This window comes from Plectropomus leopardus, chromosome 10 (genome assembly GCF_008729295.1).
Source record: "Plectropomus leopardus isolate mb chromosome 10, YSFRI_Pleo_2.0, whole genome shotgun sequence".
NCBI classification, from domain to species: Eukaryota; Metazoa; Chordata; class Actinopteri; order Perciformes; family Serranidae; genus Plectropomus; species Plectropomus leopardus.
In genome coordinates this window covers 27,446,588-27,452,837 of record NC_056472.1, presented here as the reverse complement: position 1 = coordinate 27,452,837, position 6,250 = coordinate 27,446,588, and positions in this window count along the sequence as shown.

The following is a 6,250-nucleotide window of genomic DNA, read 5'->3' as shown; positions in this document are numbered from 1 at the left end:
GAGGAGGAGGGAGGAGGAGGAGGAGGAGGGAGAGGGGGGAGAGGAGGGGGAGAGAGGGGAGGGAAAGTGTATCCAAACAGAGAAAGGAGGGGAAGGAGGTCGGCTGCAGACGCGCTGTCACTGCCAGTCAGTGTACATCGAGAAAAGCCGCCGCTGCTTTAGAATCGGTGTGACCCTGTCCGCCCTGTAGACCCTGTCATCCAGTCTGAAGCCAACACCACTCCATAGCCAGTCAGGACGGCCACTCTGCTCTGTGTACACAAAAACATACACATCAACATGGAAACCTGACCATATTTTCAAAAATCCCCCTTTTAAAGCTCATATAAATAAGGAATCACCTTTTTTCATGTATATAATTTGAATATCTTCCTGTATTTACCTTAGTTTGGCTCTGAAAATGTCGCGTAAAAGCCTTTATATTCATGGCAGTCGCTGTGCATGTAAAGCCGGCAGTGGGTCACACTAGGCTTTTAGTTTTTGTCTTTTTGCCTTTATTTTATAGGACAGCTTCAGAGTGAAAGGGAGACAGAGAGGGGGTGACATGAAGCAAGAAGCCAAAGGTTGGAATCGAACCTGCGGTCAGAGAAGCAAGGACAAAGCCTTTCTACACGGGGCTCCCGCTCTACCAGGTGAGTGACTGGACACCCCAACATGCATTTTTTCACCATGTCTAAAACTGACTGGAATCTGGATGAGTCTGAGCTTTTGCAGTGTTTTACCCTTCAGATATACATGTCTGAAGCCCAAAACATCAATACAATTCTGAGAGTGTATTGGTGGTAAACATCATGTCACTGTACAGCACAGGGTTGACGTTGATGTTCCTAATGACTAATTTCCCTGATGTTAATCAGAAGTTAACACTTAAAACTAGTTGAGCAGTCTAAAATAACAGAACACTAAAAGCACATAAAGTATTATTCAATTTATCACAATATGATCTACAGGGTTAAACATAATCAAAAAAATGCGTATAAGAGCCTTTGGAAGTGTTTAATCACATATTTCAATAACCAAGTCATATTTTAATGCTGCTGATATATGAGCACAAATAACTAATATTTATGGTTCTGACTAGCAAGGCTGTGTGTTTATTTTAACTTGTGACTAATTTGGGCACATCCCTAAATTGCACAACAAAATGTAGTCAATTTATGCATACAAAAAAGCAAAACAAAATCAAGAGTGCATTTGTGTTTTCTCCAGACTTCACAGGGATCATTTCTATAGATAAAATAACCACAAATGTTTGTTTTGTACACTCCAGTAAATTAAATGTATATATATTATACAAACTTAAAAAAGGAGAAACAGTGAGAACTGAACCCAGTTTTCCCATAAAGCAGTCTTACTCATTCATTTGCAACATAGCATGAAATGGTCCCATACAGACGTGCTGAAGTTATAGCTACCTCAGTATAAAATGTATGCACCCATTCATTCAGAAATATATCATTAGTGCTGAAGCCTATACAGTATGTTGTTACCAAGGAAACCACTCCGTCCTCATGAGGAAAAGCTATTCTGCTGTACATGGGAGTAACTGTTTGTCCTGAACTGAGGATAAAAGCTAAGCATTTTCCTTGCTTTAAAGTAGCCCCCAGATTAATTTGTAGTAATTCTAAAAATACACAATGTACGCTTTCCCTTCATGATTTTTGCCTCACAATCATTCAGTTTTTGAATCAAAAATATAACCGCCCACTCACCAACCATTCCTTTTTCAACAAACTGGCCAAAAAACATGACAGGTTAAAACATTTTTTACTACTTTACATGCAAGGCACCTGAACCAAAGTGTAACCCTTTCTTAAAAGGTTGTAGCAAACAAATGCTGATTTCAGGTACAAACTTCAGATAGGCTTTCTGAATCCTGACAACAGACTCACATCTTGGTAGTTTTAATATGAGAATATGAGGGAATTCACATGGTCAGAGCTGAGGAGTATGTAAAGTGTGCTCTCTCTGATGGAAAAACATCTGGTGGACCAGTTTTGCATATTATCACAAGATCAAAGATTTAAAAAAAGAGAGGCAGAAGCTACAGTGAACTGATGACTTCAATTTGGGCAAACTCTAACCTCCAACTTGTCATTTTGCTAATAACAACTTTGCCGAAATATTGAAAAATGGAACTTAAGCATGCAAGTCTCCTGTTATGAATACCTACATGTATTGAACCAGAGTCCAGAGGATGCACACCTCCTCTTCCTCCACCTTTTTGCGCTCACAGCTAGTTAATGTCTTCATTAACATTAACATTCACTGATTATTAACACTCCTAAGCCCTTACTTCACTGATCATAGATTCGTCTGAAAGAAAGCAGCGTGTCTTTATGTGTTTACATGCATTTAAGATACCAGATTACCTAAACATTATGTAAAAGAGAAACTGGCTTTGTTAACCAAGGAAAGGAACTATAAAAAATAGTATCAAATATTCTCAACCTGTTATGGCTGATAAACATTCAGAGTTTTTTCCATAATATACTTAAGCTAAGTACACTACTAGTGCTATCACATCCTAATAGCTCAAAAAATATCTGCCGGAACTGGTGTATTTAGTGATTTATTGTGAGGATTATTTGGAAAGGACTGAACAGATGGATCAACAGCGGAGAGGTGGATTATGCTGCAGGAGTGTTTTTGATGTTTTGATGCCTTTTTTTTGCTGTGACCCAACATCTGAGACCCACCTTTTAAGCCGACAGCCCTTTTTGATACTTAAAAGATAGGTTTTCCTTTGGATATTTTCTCAAAAGGAAGTCGCTTATCAAAGTTCAATTTCAGCTGGAGAAAAGTGATTTCACTATGATGCATTTAGCTCAAAATGAATGTCACAGGCGTTGGTTAGTTAAAACAGCCTGAAAGATCTTTCTGTGGATCTGCTTGCACCCCTTCAGTTGGTCCAGCAAAGTTCAAAAGGGGTTATGGGTTAATTCCATATTTTGTTAACCACGACTCTATTTTCATGTTTTTCTGTCTATGCGACTAAAAGAAAAGACTTTTTTTTGTTTTAAATTAGTCCAGTATTAAGCGTGAGCATTGCAGCCAGAAATAACAGGCTGCAACGTAAACGCTCAAAGCATGTGCACACAGTCAATTTACGTCTGCTGAAAGTGTTTGTTTTGCCACTGACAGGCTCATATTCTTCTTGTAAGTACTGACCACATTATAGAGAGGATCGAATACAGAGATATGTTTTTGTTAAGAACTAAGATCCTTTTTGTTTAACCAGAAACAACCCTGAAATAGCGATCGCCACACCCACAAGATCCCATTTCAATAAACAGTAATTGCATCTTTTTTAAAAGCATTTCAAAGTCGACAGACACAAAACATAACTCACAAGGACTGTTGTCTTTTCACAGCTCTAACAACCACCAGCTCTGGTTTGGTCGTAATAAAGCGTTAATTCATTCGGTTAGATTTTAAAATACGCTCGCTCTATAGCCACTAAAATGTTATTTAAATAGAGTCTGGTGGGTTTGGCGATTGCATTTTGGAGCTGTTTCTAGTTCAAAACAATTTCACTCTTTAATTAAAAGGTCTGTCTCTGTAGGGATCATTTCCATAATGTTGTCATACACTTGTAATAACAATCTGAGCATGTCAATGGCAAAAACACTTTTAGTGCAACAAATTAAGGATGCATACACCCCAAGTGTTTACATCACAGCCTGTTTCCCAGCTGCAGCGGTCTCTGTCAGTACTAGACCAATTTTAAAACTTGTTGTTCCTATTAGTCACTTTGACACAAAACATGGAGAGAAGTTACTTTTTAATGAGTTCAATGGCACACTGCTATTAAGGAAGTACAGAAACTTAAAGTAGATGTTTTTATGGCCTCATAATATGGACTCGAGTCACATGACTTGGGTCAGACACGAGTAACAGATCTGATGACTCCCCTCAATCAATAACTCCCAAACTTATTGTATTTTTCAGCAGCTATATGAGTATCTAAAAAGGCAGGTAAAATGTAACATCTGCGCCTAGTTTAATGATTCACCAGCACTCAGCAGGTGAGTCACAATTAATGATAGTCAAGTTGCTCAGAAAGAGTCGCAACTTTTCTTTAAATGTACTAAATGAATCCATAGCCAGGCTTAAAGCCGAAAGAAACTCAACCCACAGAGTCAAAACACATTTATCTACATCAAATTGACGCACTGAAAATACAGTCTGCTCATGATTCAACATAAATGCAATTACCTTAAATGTACGTCTGCCTCGGCATTAAAGTCAAAACTTTCTGACCTACATACAGAAATTAAAAATGTGTTTTATTTTCATGTCTCACACAGCGCCATAAAAAGCAGCAGTAAAACGAGTTCAAAGTTCAACTAGATTCCACTAAAGGGAGGCTGCCTTCATAAAGACGAGAGAGTTAGTCAAAGGTTAGTGATCAGACACTGCGTACCACAGCTCATCATAATATCACACCACATGTCTGAAGGCCAAAATATTCCCTCACAGTTTCAGACAAAATGAAACTAAAGAAAAGCTCACTTCTTAAGTTTCAGTGACTTCTTACAATGAAAAAACAGCCACGCCTGCTTCTGCAGGAATAATCCAGGTGTGCACAGGTGTCGAAACGGGCAGAGCTTCAAGTCTCTGCATAATCTCTGCTTCACGTTCCTCACACTTATGTCCCAGTTTGTTCTTACTTTTAAACGTTTGTCTTTGCAATGGTAGACACTTTCATAGCAGCAGCTCAAACAGATATGAGCAGATACAGACTCCCCCTTTCATATTTCAAGTCAGCGGTAAAGCTGATCTTGAAAAAACACGCCCAAAAATGTGGCTACCTGTGTGCTTCTTGTTAATGTATTAATATATTTCCAGCAGCCTGTTAACTGATCTCCCGTACCGACAAATATTTCCACTCTGTAACCAACACTGCTCACTGTGAAAACCAGCTTTTCAATGTGCATTCAGAAGTGTTACTTTTAGGAATGAATAACTTGTCTTTTTTCTGTATAGTTAACAATTCATAATCCGTACGTATTCTGAAAGACTAGATTTCAGCCTTAAAAGTGAACTGATCAGGCACGACACGGTAACAGACATCTACACTGACAAAAACTTTCCAAAAATGTAGTCATGCTCTACTGAGGTATGTCACTTTCAATGAGAGGTGTCAGTGTAAGTGAAACAGAACAACTTCAAATGCACCAGATTGTCATTTTTGTCTTAATACAAAGCAGCTGTACAGCAACTTGGGAGAAAGTTCTGGTAAAAGCTTGTAAGATAATTGTCAAAAGAACAAATATTGATTTGTAACAGGAAATGTAACCAAAGACGAAGTACAAAAAAGCCTCGGCTTTCTTGTCAAGCATTTGTTGCTTCCCGTCTGAACTGTGCAAGAATTGATGCAATAATTACAGCAATTATTCAGCTGTGCAATATTCTATCAGTATCCTAGTTTATACTTACCAACTTCACTCCTAACAATCTACATACTGTAAATATGTCAGATTATTTCTGTTAATGTATGTGTGCTGTACATTGTAGCATAAAGCACATCTTTATATATTTCAAAACCCTAACATAGGAGTTTTATACATTGAAATGTAACATAAGGCAAATGTTTTTAAACAATGCTCAACATATTATACATATTTTAAATTAACATTAAGATTAAGATTGCACAAAATAAAACAGAAATACAATGAAAGATAAAGGCAAGATTAAGAAACCTCTCTGGGCTTATAAGGAATCGCACCTCAATAAGCATAATAAACAAATACAAAAGTAATGTATTCAAGAAGAGTTAACAAAGTCTAAAAGCAAACATAAACGAAACCAAAAACATATTTTAAAAAGTTTTCAAACTAGAGTGAAATTTTAAGCATTATGCACTTTTTTTCTTTTGCGTGCTTCTTACCTTCTGCATTTTTCTATGCTTTTCTGAGTCGGATACTTGAAAGTTTTTAATACTCTGTTACAGATACATTTAGGCCAACACTCATCAAATATTAATATTTAATACCCAGTCCTTAACTTTAGTGAATTCGTATCTATACCATAATGTCATCAGTTTAAGTACTTTACAATTAATTACAGTTCAACTTCTGCTATATGCCTTTGATAAAGAGAGCTGATCTGCTCAATTTTAGATGTAGTTATGACTGAATAATTAAGCACTTCTGCCACTACCATGACTACCAAAGCATTTAGTTTCATGGAAAACATTACTCTGATTAAATTTAGGATGCAAACATTCACAGATCCTCTCCATGGA